The sequence below is a fragment of the Bactrocera neohumeralis genome, chromosome 2 (genome assembly GCF_024586455.1).
Source record: "Bactrocera neohumeralis isolate Rockhampton chromosome 2, APGP_CSIRO_Bneo_wtdbg2-racon-allhic-juicebox.fasta_v2, whole genome shotgun sequence".
NCBI lineage: Eukaryota > Metazoa > Arthropoda > Insecta > Diptera > Tephritidae > Bactrocera > Bactrocera neohumeralis.
Window position 1 is genome coordinate 85,378,014 of NC_065919.1, and position 27,307 is coordinate 85,405,320.

The following is a 27,307-nucleotide window of genomic DNA, read 5'->3' on the forward strand; positions in this document are numbered from 1 at the left end:
GGGAGTAAAAGATCTTTACACGACAGGCAACTACAACTCGCTTAACTTTGAGTAATCTTTCAAACACAAATATACTGCACTTCTATTTGATATTTTCATAATTTTTTTTTTTTTTTGAGATTTTGTAATAACTTTTCTTTAACTCTATTACAACTCTTTGAAGAAACTCATATGATTTATTGTTGCAGCGTTTGTGGTCTCACCAAATGAGTTTGCATGCGTGCAATACCAATTAAGGGAAAAGCCGAATAAAAATCTGTCGCAATGAGTTTATTGATCGCATAAATTTAGAAACAAAGAAGAATGCAAACAAAGGCAACAGCAAAGAAGTGTGAATAAAATTACAAGTAATGGTCGTATTATTTCATTGGTGAGCACAAAAGACGTAGAAACGTATATAATTTCTTGATTGCCGACAAGTTGATAACTTTTTTTTGTTGTTTTCACACAAATTGATTACTTTTTTTTGTTTTCACACAAATGTTGTTGAAAAAATAACAAAATTTCAGTAATTGCTGCGCTTAAACTGGATTTTCTAGAAGCTATTAGGCACAGAGTTTCTTCAACTCTCAAAATCGCTGATGCATTTGGAAGTCAGCGACCGAATTATTGATGACAGCTTTAAAAATAGGAATATACATATGTATACATACTGTATTTATTTTGATACTTATTTGGGATTGTAGAAAAATATTTGTAAAAGTGTATAATAAGATAAGAAAAAAATTATATAAAAAATAAAATAAAATAACAAATAAGAATAAATAAAATAGAAAAACAAAAATAATAAAACAACAGATTAATAAAACTTAAATTAATAAAAAAATGAATAAAAAGAAATAAAATGAAAAATAAAAAATTAATGAAAGAATTAAAAAAAATAAATAAAACAAATTAAGAAGGAATATAAATTAATTAAAAATTAGAATAAAGTAAAAAGTACAAAAAATAATAAATAAAAATAAAATTAAAAAAAAAATTAAAAAATGAAATAAAATAAGATAAAAAAATAAAATAATAAATAAAAAAATAAAACAATAAATTAAAAAACAACTAATAAATAAAAAAAAATAAAACAACAAATTTAAAAACAACAAAATATATAAATAAAATAGTTAAACAATAAAATAAAAAAAAATAAAACAAAATTAATTAAATGGAAAGTAAAAAAATAATTAGAATATAAACTAAAATAAAAAAAATAAAAATTATAATAAAATAAAAACATGTATATTTTTTGTTTCTAATATTTTGTGCGCTACAACTCAAACAATATTATCTTGTTTGGCCTTCTGAATGTGCACAGAGCCTGGCTGTTACAAAAAAGCACAAAATGCAGTCACACATACGTACACAACTCACTAAGTTACATTTTTAATTAACGAAATTATTTAATTTTATTTTTTTTTGTAGACAATTTGCTTCCACTTTTGTTGTTTCGAACGAAGTAATGCGATTTCTTAGCGGTTTGCGCGCTCATGGGTTTGCCGTGCCGCCGATAAAAGCGAATTTGCAACACAAAAGTAACAAAATTAACAAGAATAAATTAGAATTATATATGTATGTGTGTGCCAGTGGCAAATAAAAAAACTCCTTATCAACACAGCACATCCACACCCTCACTGCGCCACCTCTGTCGTCGGAGGCGTCCACAGCGCTTAGACGGCAGTCGGTATTTTCATTTATATTTACTCTACATATTACGTGTTTTGTGTGTTTCCGCCCCCTTCTGCTGACACATAATTTTTTCTATCGGCAAATAACATTTCGCAAGCATTGGCAGCCGCACACTCACCTAAAAAGTGTAACACTGCGATAAGTTGCAGAAGTTGCATGAGTGTATGTGTGTGTGTGTGTGTGAGGTGGTATAAATTATATAAAATCAAGCCATGAGACGCTGAAAATATATTTAATTAACGGGAAAATAATTTCAAGCAGAAGGAATGCAAAATTAATGCAGCCAAAGCAAAAATGTACTGCTGAAAACTTCACTGTTGCTTTATTGGCAGAAATGCAATGTAAACAAGCCGGCGCCGCAACCGAGAGCCACTGCAGCACAAATTCCCTGTGTTGACGCTTTGACGAAAGCGTCTGAAATTTTATCCAGCTCGTTGTCGCGGCCGATGCCGTAACAACTTCAGTATTTTGATTAATTTCTGCGAACTTTGCGGTTATAGCTGGAAGCCTGGGAGCGTGAATTTTTTATTATTTATATTCTCTTTTCGTTGGCATTCGTTTGTCTAATGTCGGTGTGGAGTTTTTCTCAAAAGTTCACACACATATATTTTATTTGTTTACAGATTTCCTTGTAAGATGGCGTGGATTACGTTGACTCATATTTCATGGCTTCAAACACATACCTAGATATGTGTTTTCTTAGCCGTTTCTCATGGTCAGCGCTTATTGGCAGGCTTGTGCGAATAGTGGACTTTGTGACTTCAGCGACCAATACTGAAGGTCAGCCATTAAAGCTAGTTTAAAGAAAGAAAAGTCTTCTTTTTGAAAGCACAGGACGTAGTTGGGTTCGCATGAACTCTCTTGATCATCACAAAAATATCACAGTTGCACTATATTATACTCATTATAAACTATGATGTCTCTTATTATATCAAAGCAGATTACGAACCAAGTGAAATAAAAGCTAAAATATGTTTTTTTCTGTCAAGAATCGTCACCTGAAACAAGCTCATGTTCTAATCTAGCATTTTTACAGTGCAAAGATATATGACAACCAGACAAGAGATAGATCTGTAAGCAATGAACTCAAATTGTAATCTATACGAGAAAGAACGTTCATCTGGATCGATCCGATTAGCCAGTATAAATTTTCGATTTAAGTTAGAAACACCCTCTTTTGAATACTTTTTGAATTATAAACAAAAAATATACCAGAGTTAGTCTAATTAAAAAAAATTACATGGCTCCTTAAGAAAACGTTTTTCAACAGGTCTGAAAGTCAATATCCTAACCATTCCCACGACAGTCGGCCAAATAATGTCAACTCGACAGTATTCTGCCATTAGAACAGCAACATCAATCTACTAATGTATGTATTTCTGAGTGAGAACTTCTTTTCAAATCGATCAGAGGTTGTTAGGTTACTTTAAACCTGTAGAGCGTTAATCCATTATACGACATCGAGTTATATAGTACATAAGTAAATGGTTGAAGAATCTTCCCTTTATATGATAACAGCTGTTACAAACATATGTACATAATTCTACAAAGAATAACCGAAATTTTCAGAAGATAATACTTTCTAAATAAAATTTTTGGAAAAAGGGTTTTTTAACATTAAACATACTAATGAGATTGAAGCGAGCTAAGCTGCTCTTGTCTCACTTGCAACTAAATTTTAATTGAAAGTTAGGGAAGATACCGAAAAGTCCAAACTTTCCACTTGACATAACCAACTTTGAAAAATACAAGTAAAACCTGCTAAAATTTTCTTGAAAATCAAATTTATTTTTGCTGTACTTCCCCGTAAAAATGAGGTCCTGCCTGGTGGCAGCATACGCCTGCCAAATGGGTCTGACAGATCGAGAAGACTTTAGGAAATGTCTGTTGTCCAACATTGGCAAGACTACGCTGTAAGCATCTGGGCTCCCCACGGTATGATACACTGAAGGAGGTATCCATAGTGAGGTCACATAGTCTGTTAAAATTCTGGTCAAAGGCAAGCATCCTAAAGGATGACTACTTCTCCTGTGGCGGCTTATTGGCCTATCACAGACTAACCTAACCTAACGTTTGTTTGCATATTATCTGGGAACAAATCGATATTTCTTTTCCTAACAATTTTCCTAAAAGAAATCCTGAAAGTTTCTTATTCAGAATTTATTCTTATGCCGTCACTGTTATAAAAAAATATTATTCTGCATATTATTTCATTTCCGAATTCAATTCATCAACAAGTGGCAAATAAACGAAGGATAGAAACTGAAATACGTCGAACGCCAGGTACCAACGAAGGCATGCGCAGGAAGGAAGAGCTATCTAACTATCTACATTCGCATGTATTTAGCGACCGATGCTGGTTGAGTACGAGAGGTAGCAAGAGGAAACAGGTATAAGACAACACGTGCGCAGGTAACCAACCGGCGAAAGAGTGTAGAAAATAATAGCGAACGATTGAAAACGAAAGTGGTATCATATGACGCAAAGAAGTGGTTAATTTTATGGTAGAAGAGGAGCGTGAAGAGTGCAGAATAAGAAGAAACTAGGTGAAGCAAAAAACATATGTACGGACTATTTACAAGTGGCTTAAGACATTTATTATTGATTACAACGAGTAGATATGCTTGGATAAACAAAAGAAATCGGTGGCGAAGAGAGGAGGTATTACAGAGATAGAGTAAGTAGATATGTTTGTATATACAATGGGAATTTGAAGAAATTTTTAATTAAATATTATTGTTTTTTAGTTTGCACTTACAGTTTGCACAATCGGCTAACCAAGAGGAAGAACGCTGGTTGGATTATGTGGCGGCTGGGACGCTGGTTTTTGCCTTGCAATAGGGATGAGCCACTTGCAAATAACGCGCAGAATTCGACTTCAAAACGACACTGGGGTTTTTCAATGTTTTACACAACTTTTTTTTAAGGTTTTGGTCTAATTTTTCTCTCAAACACACACTTCACTTTCAATTTTGTCAATCATTAAGAGTAACACTTAAATTAATTTAGACTTTTATTTGAGCGGAAAAAATCAAATTCATAAACACACACAATTATCGATAAAGAAATTGCGACACACTTCGAGGCGTATGGTTGGACTTGAACAAGTAATGCTCGGTGAAAATTTTCTTAAAACTGAACAAACTGAAAAAAAAAAAGATTTTTATTATAAAGCGGTCGCAACTTTCTGCTTATCAGCATTGTTTGTCATTTAACTACCGACCAATTGCGTATTTGACCAAAGTCAAAGCTAAAGGACAGTGGACAAATGACGGAATTTTTTCACACGAAGCTACACACACGCACACACAGTTGCCTTGAAATGCTTTGTGCGCCGACGGTGGCACGCACTGCTTCCAACTGGATTGTGAATTCCGCGCGACGGGATCTGCTATACTTCCTTTACAGGTACACGATCGAACACGTCGGTAACAAAGGTAGCGCGCCTGCAAACGAATGTGAGAATGACGACTGGAAAGGACGACAATGTTGAGAGCACCGTTTGCGATTTACTTTTCCGAACCGAACGTGAGCTACGGGAGTAAAAAAAGATTATACGCGAATATTGCGGACACAAAGGATACAAATGCTTGTACTCGGAGCGACACACCACAACGGTAGACACAAGGACACACTGGTACGCCCGTATTTATGAATATATATTTTTCCGTTAAAAAAACTAATTACAACGAAATACGAGTTACAATAAAAAAAAAACGCGAAAGAAAATACTAATATACAAATATAAACAATTTTTCAACAAGGAAAAAATTGAAATGAGACAAATTTTTCGTTTCACTTTCAGTTTTCCAAAACAACAAACGCAGTGCACACTGTTATTGTAACCGTACACTACACTGAGGAGTGCGCTGCCCGGAATGGGGGCGGGCGCGAGTGCACGCCTTGCGATTTTTGGCACACGACGACCGCGAAAATGGTCACTGTGGCAACCTGTCGGCGCAAAACACTTACGAATATCTTCCGCACAAAATGCTGCAGCTTTTATTTCGCTAACTAGTTACTGTGGTAACTTCTAGAATTTTGACATTGGTACTCCCAAATATGGTTGTTCCAACACTTTTCACTTTCAATTCAACAATTGACACTGTTTTTATTATGATTGCTTGTTAAATTCGCTAGTTTCACATGCGCTTTGTATATTTTGCGGCTTGTTTTCTGAATTTCATACAGACACACCGATGAATTCTGTGTAAAAACTGAGACTGAGATTCTGTATTGTTAAAAGCGAATGCGGAGCTGTCGACAACGAAACGACGGCGAAACGGCTGCGAACAAGAAGAAGCAACATTAACGGCAGGCATACGATCAAAAATCTTTTCTTGCATTGTCTTCCACTCTTCTTAATGTTTTTGTTTTCGTTTACTTTGCTTCTTCGCCGTGTTCGTGTTTAACCATCAGCTCTTTTATCGTGTTTCTCTGACTTCGCTCACTCAATTGTTCTTGTATGTTACTTGCCGTACTTTTGTTGCTGCTGTTGTTGCGCGACGGCGTGCACACAACTCACACACACACGCACGAAACAAGCAGTCGTCGCGTGCAAACAATACAAAGCGCAACAATTTACGAAGAAGAAGCAACAACAAGGCAAAGGGAAGTTTTTGGATAAATTTACGAGACGGCAAAAGGCCAAGCCACATGTGTGTGAGCAAGAATAAAGCAAAAGCAATGCAACGTGATCTCAACATAAACAACGGTAGAAGACTCAATTTTACGTTCTGTCTCGACAGTTGCTCGTAAGCAAAGGTGAGAGAGCAGATATTGAGAGGATCGCTTACGATATTAGCACGAGCGCAACAGTGTTGCCGGCTTTGGATAAATTTATCTAATAGGTAGATTTATATCATAAATAAGTAGTTCGCAGTCAGGCCGTTACTTTTGGGCAATACATTTCTAAAACTACTGAAATCTCACGTTTATGAAATATGAAGTAGTCAAATAGGGTTATTATATTTTAATTTTGCTATCTGTTGATATTCATATCAGTATTAACGTGAGAGATGTAAGTAGAACTCTATAACTCGAAAAATTGCTTAAACTTAAAAAAAATAATATTGCAACAACTAGATTTGTATTATTAAACACTAGTAATTTTGCGAATCTAATGAGCTCAAATACCCCACACACCTTTTAGACCATCAGTCGAAAATTTTGAGTAATATTTTTATATTAGAAGAAGTTTAGATACGCATAACCGGCATCTGATGATTTTGCTTTGGTCAAAATCCAAATAACTGTATATTTTTTTTCTTGAAATTAGCAAAATTAAAATTATTCATACAGTTACTAACAGATTTTTGAATATTTTTGTACCAAGAGAAAACATTTTGTAGTCAATAACGATTGAGCACACTCAGTATGTAGGCAAAGCTTTCTCTCTCAATTATTGTTATCGTATGTGATAAATTGAGTTAGTCTCGCAATGAGTGGATCGTTGATTGCCGCGTACTTGCCACACTGTATGGAAATCGAATTTGCGTTTTTATTTTTTGGCTCTTTTTAAAGTAAAAGGTTTTCATATCAATATGCAATATGACAAAAAATGTGGATCTTGATGTGGTAACTTCACATATGGAAAATGGAATTCATTGCAAACCACTAACGAGATCTTAGATTTACAATGAGAGGTTTAAATTTTTGCCTTGCTCTGGGCAACATATGGCTAAAATTTCTCGTTAAAAGTAGCTTACATACAAGGGTGTCCCAAATTTAGTGCAAGATCTAAATTTTCCGCCACTTATGTAGTGAAGTGTTAACAACTCTAAAAAAAAAGCAAGTCGACAGGCCAGGCTTGGCAAAAATTGATCAATATTTCAAAAATAATGAAAGCTTGGCGGCTGCAGTTCGAAAGTGTCATACAAATTGTGATCGGAATAGTATTTTAACTCTTCGTCAACTGTGAAGGGATATTGAAATGGCGCCAAATCGAAATTTTGCGGTAGTTTTTGGACATCCTGTATAAATTTGAAAAAAAAAAAATACCTCACACACAAATTTCAAAAAATCTTTGAACTTTATAGATCATAGAAGTCTATGGCCAACTTTGTTGATCGGGAGGATTTTTTCTATTAAATTTTGATCAGATACCATGATTATTTCTTTCACATAAAATCAGCCTTCCGAAAACAGTACTAAACCTTTACTAATAAACCATTTAGACGCAATCTCATGTTTTTTCTGGGAAAGTGAGCATTGTTTCAGTCATAACTACGAGGTTTAGCTATCTTCTCAACTAAGTATGTGTATCGTAAGGGTGCCCGCAGAGTCGACAAAATTTACGCTCCGCTCGGCTTTAAGCGTCCATTCTGCGGGCGCCATAACTTCAGACACCAAGAATTTTCAGCTCGCTTTCTAAAAAAATTATAACTCAACTAGAAGAATAAGGCCAAGGTTTACTACGATTTAGGAGTTTTTTAAAGGTGTTCACAATGTATTATTTTACATTATTTAGTTGTTGGGTCTGTGTCTCTAACGAATCCGTTCAACAATTCGCTATAAACATGCCTCTAATGTAGTATGTACATACATACATACTTATGTATCAGGAAGGAATAAAAACAAAGCGGAAGCATAACATGAACAACTAAAATTTAAAATCTATTGCATAGAAAAACAAGATAGAAAAACAAGACATTGTTGAAATTTCTGCGCCGAAATGTAAGCGAAAATTATAATAAATACAATACTTTGTAGTTCAGTAGTCATACATTGTATATTTGTATGTGAATTACATATATTATGCGCTTGTTAGTATTAACTCATAGTGGGATCTCTGAAACGAAATTAATCCCTTCAAGATTTATGCCAGTATAAAGAGCTCTTGAGAAAGATCTAACTTTGACAATTCATCACGGGACGGAACTTTTCTCTTTGAGGCTTTATTACAAATGGTTGGACTAAGCTGATTTTCGAAGAGAGCTTCTAGTAGCAATGATGATTCTTGGAACTCTCTTATCTGAATCAAATCAAATTATAAACTAAAAAATAAAATCAATAAGAAATGAAATAAAATAAAATAAGTAAAAAAAGTTTTTTTTTTTAATATTGGCAAAATTATTGCGATACAAAATATGCATATATGACAGATACAAATTTGTTCAATAAAATGAAAATATAAGACACAAGTTCCATTGTCAAGGCAAGGAGTTTCGTATAGAAAAGGTGGTCTTTCAACCTTTATAAAATATCCGAATAGTCTCCGACTTCGCTCGTTCAATTGTTGTTGTTCTTGTAACGCTTATCTACTCTCCGTTAGCGTGATAAAATTCAGATAAGTTTTCATCGAGATTATCCAATGGTAGACCCAGGAAACGTATTGTTTGAACTCGCTGCATACTGAACATACATATCTTTGATATGTCGGGTTCAATTCTGGAGAAGTAGGAGTTTAACATGCTACAGTATCAAGATTCTCGTGGCAACTCTCTGAGAGGGAGGTTAAGGTGTTTACGGCTCCACTGTGTAAGGCGGTGAATGCAGGTTTGAAGTTAGTTGCATCCGATGTGTGGGCGGCGTATTGTCTTATGCCGTTGACGTATTTGAGGAAGGACCTCTTGAAGTTTCTAGGAGGCGGTTCTGCTTCAAGTAGGTGTCTGCAGGAATGGTTTCTACGAAAACATCCCAGTAGAAACCGCTTGGAGAAGAGTTCATTATGCCCCTTACTGGGAGCATACAAGCCTTTCTGTGTAGATGTTCGATAGGAGTCACCAAAGCCATCCCGATATAGTCCGGAATTCAGTATTCTGGCATGTCTGAAGCTTCCTCGTCTGTGTTTCACTGCATCCAAGCGACCATATTGGTGCGGCGTAGTTAAGAACCGGCCTTGTATGTTGCCAACAATTTCTTTGTCCTTTCCTCATGTGCTGCCGACTAGCAACTTGAGGATTTTGTTGCTGCTCTATCTTTGGCAATAACAATAATTGGCATAAGCACAGACTGTTGAGTGTCACACTTAAAATCTTAGAGTTATTGAAGTTCAAGATTGCACTCCTTCGTCCAGTTTGTGAATATTTTAGGCAATTAAGGACCAGCGTTTATCGACTGTAACGGTGCTTCCAAATGGGCTGAATCCTACAAGAGTTTTTCGAGCAACTTTTTTTTAATTTTTTGGAAAAACTGGACAATTCGCAACCACACCACTAGAGCACTGCAGTAAATTCTAAGCACTACCATTTGTTTGCCAGTTGTCTTTCAAGAAATCAGGGAATCCAACCGCTGAAGACGATCACTCTTCACCACGACAACGCAAGATCTCGCACATCGACTGAAAAAACTTCATTTTTGAGCATTCAAAACATCGATTTGATGAATTATCCTCCATATGGTCCTGGCTTGGCCTCAAATGATCTCTTTTGATGCCTGTTTGTAAAAAATAAACTAACATCCCAATGTTCCTCGACTTCTGAAGTAGTGGTTGATGGGTTCAAAACCGTTGTTTTGGAAAAGCCTCAATCAGAGTGGAGTGCTTCGACAATTGTTTCAAACGCATGCAAAAGTGTATAGATCTTAATGGAAAGTATTTTGAAAAACAATAAAGCGATTTTCGATAATTAATATTGTTTTTGTTCTGTAAACCGGAAATACAAAATGCAACCCTCGCGTGACGTATTTTATTTTATATATTTATTTATTTGTTTATTTTTTTTATACCCTGAACAGAGTACATTAAGTTTGTCACGAAGTTTTTAACACCCAAAAGGAAGCGTCGGAGACCCAAGTATATATATAAATGATCAGTATGTTGGGCTGAGTCGATTTAGCCATGTCCGTCTGTCTGTATATATACGAACTAGTCTCTCAGTTTTTCAGATATCGTTTTGAAATTTTGCAAACGTCATTTTCTCTTCAAGAAGCTGCTCATTTGTCGGAACTGCCGATATCGGACCACTATAACATATAGCAGCCATACAAACTGAACGATCGGAATAAAGTTCTTGTATGGAAAACTTTCACATTTGACGAGATATATTCACGAAATTTGGTATAGATAATTTTTTAAGGCAAAAATGTAATCTCCGAAGAAATTGTTTAGATCGGATTACTATAGCATATAGCTGCCATACAAACCGAACGATCGGAATCAAGTTCTTGTATGGAAAACTTTCACATTTGACAATGTATCTTCACGAAATTTGGTATGGATTACTGCTTAAGGTAATAATATGATCTCCGGAAAAATTGTTTAGATCGGATTACTATACTATTTGTTTCTTGTTTTTAACAAAATTGAGTCTTTTTTTTCGATCCTCAGTAGAACATACATACATGTATGTAAGTATGTAGGCTTCAAATAAAGTTCAGTGTACAAATGCCGACCTTGCTTACTACACACAAATATTATTTGTTTATTATGTACATAAGTATTCATATGTATGTATGCACATATGTACATATTTATAAAGGCGAATGCATATGCGAGCTAACATTTACATTTGCCATTGAAAAATGTGAATGTGGCAAGTGGCGATTTCATTTACAATATTGCGCTGTTGGCCAAGTCCACATGCGTAAATACGAAATCGGTGAGGCGGAGGAATGTAGCAACAAAAAATCGAGCGAGCTAAGGGCTGTGCATGCAGTCCACCTGCTGCACATAAACACACACAAACACGTGCATACATCAAAGTCATACATTTACGTGCACTTCTTCGCATATTTTGGCATTGCCAGCGAAATTTCGGTGAAAAACGAGTCAGCAACGCCGCAAACAAGTGGATGGATTGTGTATCTGATGGATTTCGGTTCCGAATCCAAACAGCCAGGCATTTTTCCGTAAGTGTATGTATGTAAATACATTTATCCAGTTATGTAAATATGCAACGAGCAACAATTGCGTGTTTGTTCGAATATTCCGATTGCAATACACAACAGCAACAACACAAGCGAACATTCACTGGCGATTTACGAGCTGCATTTGCTGTCTGCCATGTTTACAAACTGGCAACAGGATTTTTTGCTCCGTTTGCCACAATTTGATTGTTTCTCACATTCATGAGTTGTTGTTATTGTTTTTGCTTCTTTACTTTTCTTGTAAAGCAATGGCAGATTTCAGTGTTTTTTGTTGTTGTAACCGCTGGCATTTCTTCGACATAATTATAAAAACTGCATTCGCCAGCGATTTATTTCGACTCGTGCATTCATAAATCTTCATTTTATGTGGAATTCCTCTAAAAATATTCTGCCATACATATGTACACAGGTACACTATTTTAGTTAGTTTATTTCAATTTAATTCATCGCGAAATGAAATTATCCAGCGGTTTTTCTAGATAAAAAATCTGCGGCGATACCGGTGGCGTTTATGAGCTGCTAATAAAGGTAATCTTTAAATCAGCAGTATGTGTCTACGAATATATTAACGATTTTTGATTCGTTTGGTGGATCACCCAAAAGTCCGAACTTTTGAAAATGTTGTTGACATTCTCATATAATTGAACCACCATTCGAAAGCGGCTTATACAATCATTACAACTATTTAGAAAAGACGAAAATGATTATGTATGTATGTGTCAAATACAGGGCGATCCATTTCAAGGTTTCCTGCTTTTTTAAAGAAAAAAACACATAAATTTAGTAGGGAATGTTTGGTATTATTCGAAAGAACATTCTTTGGCATTTATTTTTTGGACGATTATCTCTCTCAAATGTTGGCCGCGGCTACATCTCAGATCTCTCTAACGAGTGATGTTTTGCTCCAAGGTCTTAATCGAAGCGGAATTGTCCGCATAGAGTTTAGACTATACATATTCCCACAATAAAAAGTTTAACGGTGAGATATCGCACGATCATAGTGGCCAATCGACCGGCTTAAAATGTGACTAAAGTGTTCTCTCAATAAATCCACTTATTTATGCTATGTGTGGGAAGTGGCGCCGATTTGTTAAAACCAAAGGTCACCGATATCACGAGCTTCAATGTCAGCTATCAAATAGTCGGTTATCTTGGCGCGATAACGGTCGCCACTGACGATTCCACCGGCTCACAAACCACACCAAACCAATATTTTTTTCTTATTGAAATGGGAGCTCTTGAATCTTTTCAGGTTGCTCTTCGTCTCAAATGCGGCAATTTCGCTTGTTTACATACACATTGAGCCATAAATGGGTCTCTTCGCAAAACAAAATTTGGCTCGAAAACGTTGGATCTTCTTGTAACTTTTAATGAGCCCATAGAACGAAGCCATGTCGGTTGGTAAGGTTGAGCGGCTTCAGTTCTTGCACAAGCTGTATTTTATAGGTTTTGGATTTAGATCTCGACGTTAGTACGAACGGCGAAGAATCGACTCTCCGCGGTCTTCGTGTACTCTACCAGCCGTGGCTGCTATATCTTCTTCATTGGGTGCTGGAAGTGGTCTATTCAGTCGAATATTATCCAAAACGGAATACTGAGTCTCAAGATGTGTTCTGATAATGTTGAAATGAAAAGCCAAACAATATTGAACAAAAGTTACATGACAGCTTGACACGACTCACGCATAAACAGTCAAAAAGAGCATATTGAATAAAATACCTCTACTTGGATCACCCGTTATTTAGAAAAGACGAATTATGTATAACCATCCTTTAAGCCAAAAAGTTGCAGCAGATCATGGAGAGGAGATTAGAGCCCGAGAGGTCCCGTCAGCTGTTTACTATAAACTTTTGTAGAGTTTTCCTTGCATTATAACTACAAAATTTAAAACGTAGAGTCAACGTATTAAACTGTTAAATTATCATACCAATTGTAAACAAAACCTTTCCTTTTTCAAACTGGAGTGGAAAGAACAATAAAAATTTGGATTACAACAGTTCCCCCGTAAGTTTTTAGAGGTCATTTGACAGTTTGAGGAAACACCGCAGTGACGTCAGAAACGCTTATTTTTTATAATTACAGCGAAATCTACCATAAGCGGACACTGGCGGGATCAGACTTTCTGTCCAGTAAAAATATTAATATATCGTCCTTAATAAATAACACTGCGTCCTGTGTTGCCAATGTGCACTGTTATAATGACTTAATTCTGGTACCACTTGGAACAGGAGTCCTTGGAGTTCGTTCCAACTTGGTTATGCGGACTCGCCCCTCGGGGAGCATCGTGGTGATTGTGGTTAAGCCCAGAATGCGAAAAGAACTGACACTTTGTCAGTTGTATCAAGGTAGTTAGGGTGTCCATTCCAGACTGCCAATTGGTACTGAAAAATGCCTGGCATTTTTAGGGCACTGATCAATGCACTGATTCGATCCGCTGTGCTTTTGGGCGTCGTGGGGTAAAGCTGTCGTCAGAACATTTTCGCTATAAAAATTATATTTGAGAAGTTTCTACTGACAAATGTGGAGAATTGCACAAACATATGAGAGATTTTAGTATCAGGGATAGAAAAAAAATTTTCTAAGAGTCAATCGAGACGAATTTCAACTTAATTTTTTAAGTTTATTAAATCCTCAAAAAAGCATGGAAATAGCTCTTTTCACGGATTTTCAAGGATAATCTTCTCTCAGTTTCAGGCTATCAGACTACTACCTTACAATGGAAGGTGCCTGGCAGTAAGGTAATAGTAGATGTACTAGTCCAAAATGCAGATTCCTTCAAAGAGGTGTTTGTTCACTCCGATATCAGAGCAGCAATACTGGCTCGCTGATTGTAATGGCATCAAGCTTCGTGCTTTCTTCATATTGGGAACAAGTTGGTACTAGGCTGTTTTCTTGTGCTTGAGGGTTGCATCTATAGATCTCCCGTAAACTTTCGAAGCGATGATCAACAATTAGGACTTGGGCGGCTGCGTGATCGTTCTGGCCTAAAGTGAAAATGAACAGGTTTTCTGAACTACGTGCTTTTAGTAAGGTGCATCTCACCTCTTTAGTAATAGGTACTCTGACTGTACATTATCCAAAAGGCAAGATATCTTGTGTTGAGGCTACAAACCTCGTCGGATAAAATCGCCAAAGCTGTATGAAGGAAGGCGAGAAGAAATCTTTGGACATTTCCTTCTCAGCTGACCAGATTTTGCCAGGTCGAGATATAAACAACTCTGTTCACACTCTTTCGACGAACCTGGCCAAGTGACTGGGATTGATATTAGCCGTCTTAACAAATGTGTGGTAAGCTCAAAAAGCTTCGTCGATCTAAAAGGATCTGCTGTTAAATATGTAAGACTTTTGGGAATCACAGAGGAGTAGCATTCACAGCTGATCTAGTGGGATCCTGCATTGACTTTGATGCAAAAGTTGGCCCTACGACCTAACCTCACGTTACCTGCAGGAACAAATGCAAAATTGTGTTATTTATGCCATCAAAAGTGAACCGATACATTTACAGGTACTCCTACAAAATTATATTTAAAATTCGACCTACAAACACGCAATATTGTCACCGCCCAAGGTGATGTGCCAGGAATAACCGAAGTCGCTTGAAGCACGAATTAACCCTCAGAGTTTTAAGTGAAACATTGTAGTATGAAAAAAGCTCTTGAGTATTCAAAAATGGAAAAAGATTAAAAAATCGAGTTTTTGTAAATGAATTTGCTTTACCTAATTGTGTCCGCAACATGTGGCACCGGAAGGCGCTTAGGGCAACATTTCAATTATTGGATTCTGCGAATTCGGCCACATGTCATTGAAAGTTCCCGCATGTGAGATGCACATACACATACATATTTACATATGTGTGGGTACATGCGTTGATGACAACATTGACGTGGTTGTTGTTGGCACTCACGTTAACTCCAGTGAACGCAGCAGCGAGCCAGTGAACTGACGAAAATTGATATGTAAATTAATTCGGACATTTTACAAGCAACAAATCAGCGCACAGCGAACCGGCAAGGGCAACAACAGCAACAAAAACAAACGCAAATGTGCAAATGTGTGCAGTGAAAAGGGCGAAACAGCAAAAGCGTGCGTCCACATGCAACATTAGCGCATCATCACATCAAATGCCACAACAGACGACATCACATCAACAACAGCAGCGCACACACACACACTGACGCAGCGCCCACCAGCCCCGGCAAAGCATAGCTCAGAGCGCTGCGAGGGTTGCCACCCGACGACGCTGCTTTATGCTGGTTCAACGCATCACTTTGTGTTCGTGTATGTGTGTGTGCAAATGGAAATTTGCATGCATGGCTGCGATTTAGCTGCAAGCTGCGAGCGTGTAAGCTGCAAATGGGCCAGTGAGCCAAAGCAGCGACACAAAGAAGGGGCAGGGGGTGAAGCTGATCCGGGCAAACGAAGTGCATTCGTGTGAATTAATATGATGCTGATGTGTGGCAGTGCTTAGGTCTTGTTGTTTTTGTTGTTATTGTGTTCCTTGTGTGCACTGAATTTTGATCAAATGTATTCAAATAAATATTTGGTCGGTGGAAAATGACGAAAATAAACTTGCTAGGCAAAGCGACCAACTCAATATTTGCAACAACAAATTATGAAAGCTTGGGTTCGGTTGTGTGAATGTACACATGGATGCTTAAGTCCGCTATGGCTTTAGCTTTGCTGAATCCCAGTCTTACAACCATCTGCAAATGTTTAGTCGAGTTTAAGGAGCAGCTTTGCTATGCAGAGAGATCATTTAAAAATAGTTACTCCTTTTTTAACTACAATTTTTACATTGACATATACTGAGGTTTTCTTCAGTAATTGATCATAAATAATATACGTGCTGGACTGTTTTTACCCTTTGCAATGTTATAACCCATATGACGTTTGGTGAATATTTTAATACCCTTCACTTATTTGAGCAGAAGTAACCAATTTATGATCTATGTTTTCTTCGGAATACGCCCATGACATCTATATCATTGGCCAAAACAACCGCACCGTTAGTTTTGCTTTCTCCAAGTTGGGCAAAGAAGCGAAGCAAAGGCGTCGTCGCATTCGCGATTAGGCTCCCACGTCACTGTTGACAGTCATAACTTCGAAGTCGTAGATAATTTCGTTTGTCTTGGAACAAGTATTAACACTAACAACAACGTCAGCCTCGAAATCCAACGCAAAATAACTTTTGCCAACAGGTGCTACTTCGATCTAAGTAAGAAATTGAGAAGTAAAGTTCTCTCTCGGCGAAGAAAGACTAAATTTTACAAGACACTCATCATCCAAGTTCTGCTATATGGTGCAGATACATGGATGATAACAACATCTGACGTTACGAGTTTTCGAGAGAAAGTTTCTGCGGAAGATTTATGGTCCTTCGCGCATTGGCAACAGCGAATACCGCAGTCGATCTAACAATGAACTGTACGAGAAATACGACGGCATTGACAAAGATCAGCGAATTAAGAGACAGCGGCTACGCTAGCTAGATCTTGTCGTTCAAATGGATAAAAATACTTCAACTCTGAGAGTATCCGACGCTGAAACGTCGGGGGAAGCAGAGGAAGACCTCCACGCCGTTGGTAAGATCGGGTGGAGAAGGACCTGACTACACTTAGGATCTCTAAACGGAACCTATCAGTGAAAAGGAAGAACAACTGGTGTCCTGTTGTAAACTCGGCTATAACCGCATAAGCGGTTTATACGTCAATGAAGAAGAAGAAAATTGAAGGCAGTTTTTAAAATCAGCCAAACTCACATTTCAGGTTGAATCCATTCCTGGAGCCGTTCTGCAAAAAATAAGCATCTATAAACTAGTTTCTTGAAGAAGACTTATTCCCGTTAAGTGGCAGATATATATGAGGACCGCTGACCATGGCTGGTTGACTCCTCGCTTGATGTCGAATATATAAAAGAATATGAACAATAAACTGGGAATGAATTTTCGAAAAAGCGCAGATTTTCGAAAAAACCCAGATTTTTGCACCAAGTAGGCGCGAATAAGATATGGCAATGGATTTTGCATGTAATCAAAAACCTTTACGACTTGTCATACAATTTGGACATTTTCTGAAGACTAACCTACATATGTACATATATATCGTCTACCAATAGGGATGACGTGATTTTATGAGCTCAAGAGCTCATGGCGGCTATATTTGTTTGCGGATTTGGCTAAAACTTTGTCAGTCTGTTCAGAAAGAAATTTACAAAAATTCACGTTCTTCGAAGGCCACTGAAAGAGTTCTTCGCGCAAAAGACGGTCTTCTCATTTGATTCCCATTTTGGATGCTCAGGTGCGAATTGCGGTATGGCGGCATCATCGGGCAAATGCCGTTACCAACATCAGCTAGCGTTATAACACGATGCTGACCGACCTTTTTTCCCGGTATTTGATGAAATCGGCGCGGACGATTTCCATTTCCGGTAAGCTCGCACTATAGCCGAATTTCAAGCCGAAGGGCTGCCCGGGTCATCGAAAATTGGCGTAAATGGAAGGAGATTTGCAAACGCCTCTGAGAATTGGTGGTCATTTGGCCGACGCTTTGTTCAAATCTTAAATGGCAAAAAATTTTATCTGCATAAAAAAATAATCCATTTCGACCAAATTTAACCAAATTTTGAGCTTTAACATCACCTCGTTCTTATTGGTAGACCCTGTATATCGACAAGTCCGCGCTTATTAATCAATATAACCAGTAAGTGATTACAATGACTAAATGAAACTTTTTTGCAACAAAGTGAACAAATATTTTACGAATTCTGCAAAAAGCAACAATTGAACAATTTTTTCCAGCGCCATTTGACGTTTACGACAGCTGATCTGACATTTATTGCGACACTGCTGTAACGAGTTTAACAAAGTCAAAGCGGCGCTTCTTAACTTCTGCTGCTTCACACACTTTTTGCCACTCCCTTCACTCCCTGCGCTGGCGTCTGCTTTCAGCCAGAATTTCGCTGAAATTTTTAATTCGCCAGTTTTATGGCCGCGACAGCGCAAACCGACGACAAGGTAACGAACGCTTAAGCAGAAGTTAAGTGAAAACGATTGGAAAATTAAGACATAAAGAGTCACAATGAATTTGAAAATGAATTATTTACGTAATTTAAGTACAAGTACTCAGCACATGTGCGCGTGTGTGTGTGTATGTTTAGTTGCTTCTGGGAAGAATTTACGATTGTTTGTGCGAATGCATTCGTCGCGCATTTATTGGCTGGTTATGTGTTTATTGTGGCACTGAGTGGCGTTTGTTACTCATGTCGGAATTGTCGGCAGTTATGAGGTTTTACGTTTTCTGCAAGTATGTTGTAAAAACAATTGAAATTATAGCGCCTATTAATATGCTGGTAATTGTGCAAATCAAATACACGTGCATATGAGTGTCTGCAAGTACAGTGTTGCCACAGATGAAATTCAGTACTTATGTTTTGGAGATATAGAAAAAGTTTCGGTAAATTTAAGCACAGAGAGCTATCCCACGATATATTAAGGGGTTCAGTTGGAAGACTTTGTATTATAATTTATCCCTTTGTACTCTTTAGAACCATGCCTCAAGTTGCATGCATTGGCTGCTCAACTGTTTGACTTTCTGATATCTAGGTGTGACGCATATCCTCTAAAATTCTAATAATGAAAAAATGTATAGCACATCATTGGGTTTCGTTGTAAAATGTGGCCATTTTTAATAACAATTCGGAATATGGCTCCCATCAAAGTGGACATTGCGTAACTTGGTTTTTTTGCAATATACAAATTGTTAATTCTTTGTAAAATTATTATTTTCTGAGGTTTTGGTTCAAAATTATATCGGGACTATCTTCTTAAGGAGTTACATGGGTTTCCTCGGTTAAAAAACAGCCTTTTTTCAACAATTTTTTTCTCATATAAATAAATTAAATATTTTATTATAATAAATATTAAATATTATTATTATATTATAATAAAATATTTAATTTTTTATTGTTACAAGCATATCCTATTAAAAAAGAAATTCTGAATTTTTTGGAAAAAAATTTGAAAAAAAAATATTTAAAATTTCGAGAAATTTTTTTTTGAAATAGTTGCAATCGAAAAACAATCCTTCGTCCAAGTCTTTAAGAATTGTATCTCAAACTTATGTAAAATTTCATGAAGATCGGTTTTGTAGTTCTCGAGAAATCTTGCCAACCGACTTAAAAAAACAGTATCGAGAAAAAAGTTGCTTTTGGACTAGCTAGTCTCGAGCGCACAATATCTCGAGACTGTATCTCCGAAACTATTACTCTGATCAACTTGAAAATTTAGGATAGTATTCTAGAGGTGTTGTAGAAATTAATAAGACAATAAAAAAAATCGGCTTTTTGAAACCCGTATACCCATGTAACCCCTTAAAAGTACTATACCTAAATTTTACGATTATCACAACTAGTTTTTGATTCACACTGTTAAATTTTGACTTTTTTCGATCGTAGTTCATTGCATAGTCAATATCTTCCAGTATAAAAGTATTTTTATGTTCCATCGACGGGGCTTTCACACAAGGTATGCGCCTTAAGGTGTTATTCTAGTCTAGAAATTTTAAAAAATGTAAAAATCTGTTTTTTCATAATTCGATAATTTAGATATTCAAAAATATCTCTTTGAAAGGAGTTCTTCAAAATTCAAATTATTTCCGAAGTTATAGCCGTTTTGTGCCATAAAAAATCTTTAAATATCTCTCTAACAAATAAAGCAACAAAAAATTTTAATTTTAAAATTAAAAAAAAATCTGACAAAATTAAAAAAGAGTAAAAAGTCGACCTTTAATTTTGAGTAGCCGCTCTTTAAAAAAAAATCCAAAAAGTCGACCTTCAAGCCGTCATATAAAAAAAAAATTAAAATTACTTACTGATTTGCGGCTTCTTTAGATAACGACTTTGGTACTAATCCATCATTGTTTTGTTTTTCAGATGGGGACACAGCCTTTTTCCCATTTACTTCAAGGATGCATAATTCAATGAAAAAAATATTTTTTTCGTACTTTCTTTTTGGGTATTTTCAAATATAAATAAACAAATGATAAATTGATTATGAAAGTAACAGAGTTTTTATTTATCAATTGTCAAAAAACGCTCGAAAATCTGGCTTTTAAATCCCCCTAAGTTTACTTGAAAACTGTTTTTTCTTTCTTTTTACAAATTTCATTTGCAACTTTTTACAAATTTTCATGTGGCAACACTGAAAACGATGATTTGTACAGCAACTGCATGTGGTTTTTTTTCAGCGATGAAATGAAGAGAGTCTTACGCTTAAACTACCGCTTTGATTGCATACTTATGGGCGCACATTTGTGGCATTTTTCGCCAACAATAAAATATGAACACATTTACTTAATGTGCGCTTTTAAGATTTTCTAATTGAATTAATGCCTTGCCTTCCAGTTCGAGCGATTATTGCGCACATTTGCAATTGTTTATTAGTATTTCATTGCATATGCGCTTGTGCTTGTTGCTGTTGTTGCGTAGTTAGCACACAATTTTCGTTTGATGGGTAATGGCTCGCAACCATTTGTGGCAATCTATCTTGCCCCCTCACCTCACCGGCCACACGACGCTGTACGAGGGTAGAATCTTCAATTGCCACAAATTTGAAGGAAAGTACTTTGTTTGTGTGTGTGTGTATGTGTGCACGCCACCTGCGTTGTTGTTGTCCAACGTGCGTATCTAAATGCCACCGGATATGCGCATCCATTTCCGTTTGACCATTACTCATCAGCCATCAAAGGCGCACGACGGAGGTGGGATGGGGTGTCCATAACTAGTGTCTATTGTTGCTGTTATTGTACACAGCCGCTAAGCAAACAGTCACATGCTTTCTTGCGCTTGTCTCCCATTCGTTTCAACATTCAAATTTGAATAAAAAAATCGCAGATAAAATACACCGTTATTGCTTATATTTTATTTCATTACTTTTTTACTTTATTACACTTGCTGCGCCTGTTTATTTGTTTTTGTATTCCGCTCCACTCTTGTTTGTTTACATCGACCGCATGTGTCCTTTGCTGTGCGTGCCTCGAGCGTCTGCGATTGCAACAAATGCGGAAAGTAAAAGAAGCATAAATACATGCATTAAAGTCTACTTATGTACGTCTCTGAGTGAGTGTGTGTGTGTTTGTAGGCAGGGCTTGTAAAATGTGGCAAGTAATTGCGCGCCTCAGGTCCAGCACGCCTGGCTGGTCGGTAGGTCAACCATGCGACAGGATGTCAGCGACTGTTTGTATTGTGCTCGCCTTCGGTCCCTTCCACCGACCGCCCTCCCAACATCCCTCATTTCGTCATTTCATTTCATTCTTCTTTGATTAAGCATCGTTGCTGCCGCTTTTCATTCGGCGTGGGTCCGGCAATAAGAAGTGCTTTTTTATTAAAATTAAATGCAATAATTTGGCCATTACCACCGGCGATTCGCCGCGTTTTCTCTTTGCGGTAATGAAGCGCAGCCATTGTTATGGTCCTCTGGGGTTACCTGTGCTACGTGGCGTTGGGAATGTATTAATGGTCGCTGGATTGATGAGTACTTAAGGCCTGTAGATTCGTCTAATTTGCGGACATGCGTTCTGTTTTCATTGTGTCTATCTGGGTATATGCAAATGAAAGCTTACAGTATAGTAGAAAAGCTTCTATCGGTTCTATGAGAAGACACTGGAATTAAATATAGAGATCGTACATATATTTCTCTCATAAATATCTCCCGTCAATCATAAAATAATTATTCATTTGGGCTTCAAATTGGTTCAATATTCATCGTATTTTCCGGAACCACTCAAGTTGAACAATGAAGCAGTAGAAACTGATCCTTTTTCTATATTCGCTATAGATGTGAGAAGTGAACTCTTGGAGCCACACGTTTTTCAAACAAATTTCAAAATCGATATTATCGATAGCCCGAAAGCCCGATAGGAGGAGGAGCTTGCTGGGCGTGATGGAGATGTTGTGATCCCTGTCCACGCAGATGGATCCAAAAGCCTTGAGCCTGCTTCTACAAATTGCTGGGCAATCTAGGATCAGGTGTTCTATAGTTTCTGGTTCCATGTCTCAAAACCGGCAGTTTGCACAAGAGGCTATGCCCATGTTGGAAAAATTTTTGTGCATTCTGCAGTGCCCAGTATAGAGCAAGACAAGGAGACGGAATTTGTCTCTGGGGAGGTTGATCATATCTCTAAATTTTTCTAGGTTATAACCTCCCAATAGCAACTTGGCGTGGCGCATTCCTGTTGTCTACTACCGTTTTCTCTCCACTTACCCCCTCATGAAGAACAACTCTTTTATGTTCTGGGACCCCACCAAATTGCATGGTTCTGGCCCCTATCATCATGGAAGCCGTCGTACAGCGTCAGCCAGCTCGTTTCCGGCTTTTTATGCCATGACACCCAGATCAGGTGGACACGGTTGCAAACTGATAAACGGTCCAGCCTTCCTATACACTTCTCCACTAATAGCAATTTGAACTCATAAGCTAAAATCGCTGTTAGTGCCGCTTGACTACATATCGGTGAGTATAACGATGTGGTGGTTGCGATAGTTGCGTTGGAAATTAATTTCTACACACTGACTTATAGCAAAAACTTCTGCTTGAAAGATATTCGGAAAACATCCAATTGGTATGGATAGCTTGGTATACGGTCCCGCAATGCCAGCTTTCAGTGTTTTCGAGTCGTCAGTGGAAAAAGTGAAACACTGAATGGTGCTGCCCCTCAGTAGTAGGTAGAGTATGGAATCACTCTCTTTACTGCGTCTCTTGCAAGAAGGCCCAGTGGAGTGTCTTCTCATCAGGTCTTCATTTGTTGAGACGAAATTGTCCTCCCTTTGTCATATTCCTCTGCTTCGCTGCCTGTTTGATCACTAGATGGAACGTTGTGAGCTCCAGCATGACTTTAATAAGTGCTGCGGTTGGGCAAGTGCGCATTGTCCCTGAAGCGCACTTGAAGACCTACCGAAGACTGCGTTGCCCAAGCATCCGCTCCATTAGTGACAATAGGCCTTACGATCTTGGTATATATCCACCTGATGATACCTTGCAGCCTAGGATCTAACGGCTCGGCGCCTGCATATCATCTGTGCTTTGGTGGCTCTGGACAGTGTTATTTCCACATGCCTTTTCCACCGTAAGGTTGAGTCTAATATACATTTGACCTCTATAGACACCTCCAACTCCCTGCAATCAAATGTTTTAGGGGTTTCCATCCCGGAAGATCTTCTTCGTTTTTTTGACGAGGGATGATGTTTGATGTTTAACCCTACCGTCTTTTACACCATTCCTTTGGTTGCTTTCTCAAATTTAACTCGTGCTTATGATACCCCCATGTTTGTGAACAACTAAAGGTGTTCATCTATGTCGTAGTACCAGAGACCCACTTTGGGTACATCTATCCTATGTGCATTAAACTTTTTTTCTCCAGTGCTTTGATGCGGAACCACCCATTTTTCAAAATTTTTAGCCAACAGGTTGCCGGTTAATGCTGTTCTGTGGGTGTGGCAGTTATTCGATTATGTCTATCTACGAACTGGTAATTTCTTTTGAACTAAGGAACCCGCATACGAAGTTTCATCAAGAAATCGAAATTTTTACTCAAGTTACAGCATGCACGGACGAACAGGAAGATAGTCATCTGGATTTCAATTCTCGTAATCCTGTTCATATATATATATAACATATAGAGCTCGAGATCTCGCTTAGTTTTAGGTGAACAATGCAACCGTTAGATGAACGAAACTATTGGTAATTTAGATTTTTTTTAACAAAAATATGGAATGTCATTTATCATTTTTCATAATATTCAATAAATGTAATTTGTTAGATCTACTGGTTAAATATACAAAAATTTCGCTGATATTCATTTTAAATATTTCTTCAGTAGCTTTTGCAAAGCTTTAACCTGAAAAAAAAAAATTATCAGCATTGCGCCCATTAAATATCGTATGCTATATTTAAAATATTTCGTTCAGTAGCTTGCAAATCTTTAACCTGAATTATTAGCATTGCGCCGTAACGGTGCTTTTATATTCGTTTACTCAATACTTGTAACTCCTTGTATATGTGTGCATTAAGCAGAATGGTCGGCTGACAAACTGCAAAGCAAACCAGACGCCGTCGTTGCATTAACATACTATGTACATACATATATTTACATAAATGCACGCATATCACATGCACGCGCATTTCACACGCATTAATTAACACTTTTTAGTTTGCGAAACGCTCCTGCAGTAGCCGCCATTTTTGTTGTTTGACGCTTGAAAGCCAAGTGAAGTTTTCCAAAATAGCGAAATTTCAACTTCAGCGATCAAGTTCTCATCAGACACCGCCTGCGCTGACATTGCTGTTGTTGTTGCAGCGGCACTATAGCAAACAATGTTGTTATTGTAATGTTATTATTGCACCTCTTGCATTTGTAGTGTTGATAATTGCGCGTGTTGTTGTTGTAAACTCGTAACTTTGTTTGGCAGCCTTTTAATTAATTTCACGCATTTCACTGCTTTAACATTGTATTTACATTGTTGTTGCCTCTGCACAGTTGCGCGCATGAGTGTGCGTGTGAATTCATTAGTTTCACCGCCATTTGGAAAGTGTTCACTTCGCTGGCAATGCGTCAAGTAGTCAAGCACAGCCCGTTGGGTAATTAACATAAACCGTTAGCTAGCTTTTTGCGCTCGTTGACTTTTGCTATTCACAATGGGGCGGACAAAAACTTCACGAGTAAGCCGAAAAGGCTTAAAAAAATGTTCGACATCCTGATCATTCTGATGATATTGAAGCTAGAAGGCTTAGTGGCATGAAGACCACTTAAATTTTTATCAGCTAATTGTACGTGACTTCTAAAATTAAATACCTTATGCTTTGTATTAGGTTGGTTAGGTTATAACTAGGCCTTTAGGGGGCCAATTGTGAAACCAGCAGTACTAAAATCTCTTTCCTCTCTGAACCATCCTATGCTTTTAATAAAATTCGTCAATATATAAGGTTTATCTGTGTGTTTCTGAAACATCGACAAAAAACTCTCGAAGGATAGTTGCAATTATTTTCCAATACAAAGTTTTGATTTTATAGTCTACTCTACTTCTACCTCCTGCCAACAGTCATTGTAAGGTGTTCCCAGTCTGCTGACATGTCTGCCCATTAGACAGTGACCTGTTACCACTCCTACTACTTTATATCATACCTTTTGTATTTGGTTTTCTGTAATACTAGATTCCAGCATAAGAAAAAATACATAAAGTTACCTGGCTGACTCTGGAAGGAAAAGCCACCAACCTTATCGATCATGTTGTGATAGACGGAAGACACGTCTCCATTGTTCTAGACGTGTGTACGCTCCGGGCTACAAACATCTGCTCGCACTACTATCTTGTTGCAGCCATGATTCGCACCCCAAAAAACGCACGTCAACAAACACAAGGAAGGTTCAACGTCGAGAAGCTGCAATCACAACAGACAGCCGAGCGATTTTGTACTCTCTGAGAGCCCTCGTCAACAACTCGGTATAAAGGAACTGTAAAACGGCATTTCAAGCTCCTTACGTACAGCTGCAACCGAAACCATTGGTTTTCGGAAAAAGCAAAAGAGCAGCTGGTAAGAGGAGCAGTGCCGTGTCGCAGCGGAGAGAAAACAGACTGCTTACCTCGCACCGTCGACCACAACACGTGCGGGATTGGAAAGATACAGACAGTTGAAGAGGGAAGCGAGACGCATTTGCGGATAGAAAAAGAGAGAAGCCGAAATGAGTGAGTATGAAGAGCTTGACAAGCTGGCCAACAAGGGTAATGCTCGAAAATTCTACCAAAAATGCCAGAAGAAGGCGAACCCGATTTCCCAATCGATGACGATGAAACAGACGTTCTATTGCTCGACAAAGAAGAAGTTCGAATAGTTCACCCGTCTGAAGAACAACAAAGCGGCGGAGACCGATTGATTGTCGGCTGAGCTATTCTACCACGGCGGCGAAGAACTGATAAGGAGCATGCATCAGCTTCTTTGTAGAATATGGTCCGATTGTTGCCGAATCCACAAAAAGGGAGATCCAACAATCTGCGCCAACTACAGTCGCATATAAGGTTCTATCGAACGTGAAAGGTTAAAGCATACCGTCAACAAACTGATTGGAGCTTATCGTTGTGGCTTCAGGCCTGGAAAATCAACAACTGGCTAGATATTCACCATGCGTCAAATCTTAGAAAAGATCCGTGAAAAGAGGATCGACACACACCGCCTCTTCTTCGGTTTTAAAGCTTCCTTTGCCAGCAAGAAAAGGAGCTGTCTTTATGTGTGCATTTGGTATCCCCGAAAAACTAATGCGGCTGTATAAACTGACGTTGAGCAACACCAAAAGCTCCGTCAGGATCGCGAAAGACCTCTCCGAGCCGTTCGATACCAAACGAGATTTCAGACAAGGCGGCTCCCTATCGTGCGACTTCCTCAATTTACTGCTGCAGAAAATAATTCGAGCTGCAGAGCTTAATTGAGCAAGTACAATCTTCAATAAGAGTGTACAGCTGTTGACGAACGCCAATTCATTGGTCTCAACACCCGCACCGTTAGCTCTGCTTTCTTCAGAATGGATAAGGAAGCAAAGTAAATGGGTCGGGTAATGAACGAGGGCAAGGCGAAATATCTTCTGTCATCAACCGAACAGTTCTCGCATTCGCGACTTGGTTCCCAATTCGTAGATGATTTCATCTATCTTGGGACCAGAATTAACACCAACAAGAACGCCAGCCTCGAAATCCAACGCAGAATAACACTTGCCAACAGGTGCTACTTCGGATTGAGTAGGCAATTGAGAAGTACAGTACTCTCTCGACGAACAAAAAC

General features: G+C 37.8%; 1 protein-coding gene across 9 annotated transcripts in view; it reads right to left on the reverse strand.

Annotated features, from left to right (window-relative positions):
* LOC126751710 (polypyrimidine tract-binding protein 1) overlaps window positions 1–27,307 on the reverse strand; it is a 523,263-nt gene that overhangs the window by 419,808 nt on the left and 76,148 nt on the right. For 5 of the 9 annotated variants that reach the window (XM_050462191.1, XM_050462188.1, XM_050462184.1 and 2 more), the window contains exons 1-2: window positions 5,650–5,936; window positions 4,436–4,821 (exon numbers count right to left, since the gene is read on the reverse strand). The exons of 1 other annotated variant lie outside the window; for it this stretch is intronic. The gene's annotated coding sequence lies outside the window, so the exon portion shown is untranslated. Of the gene's footprint in view, window positions 1–4,435; window positions 4,822–5,649; window positions 5,937–27,307 lie in introns of those variants that run through there. 3 more of the 9 variants (XM_050462192.1, XM_050462187.1, XM_050462186.1) reach the window with 2 other exon arrangements.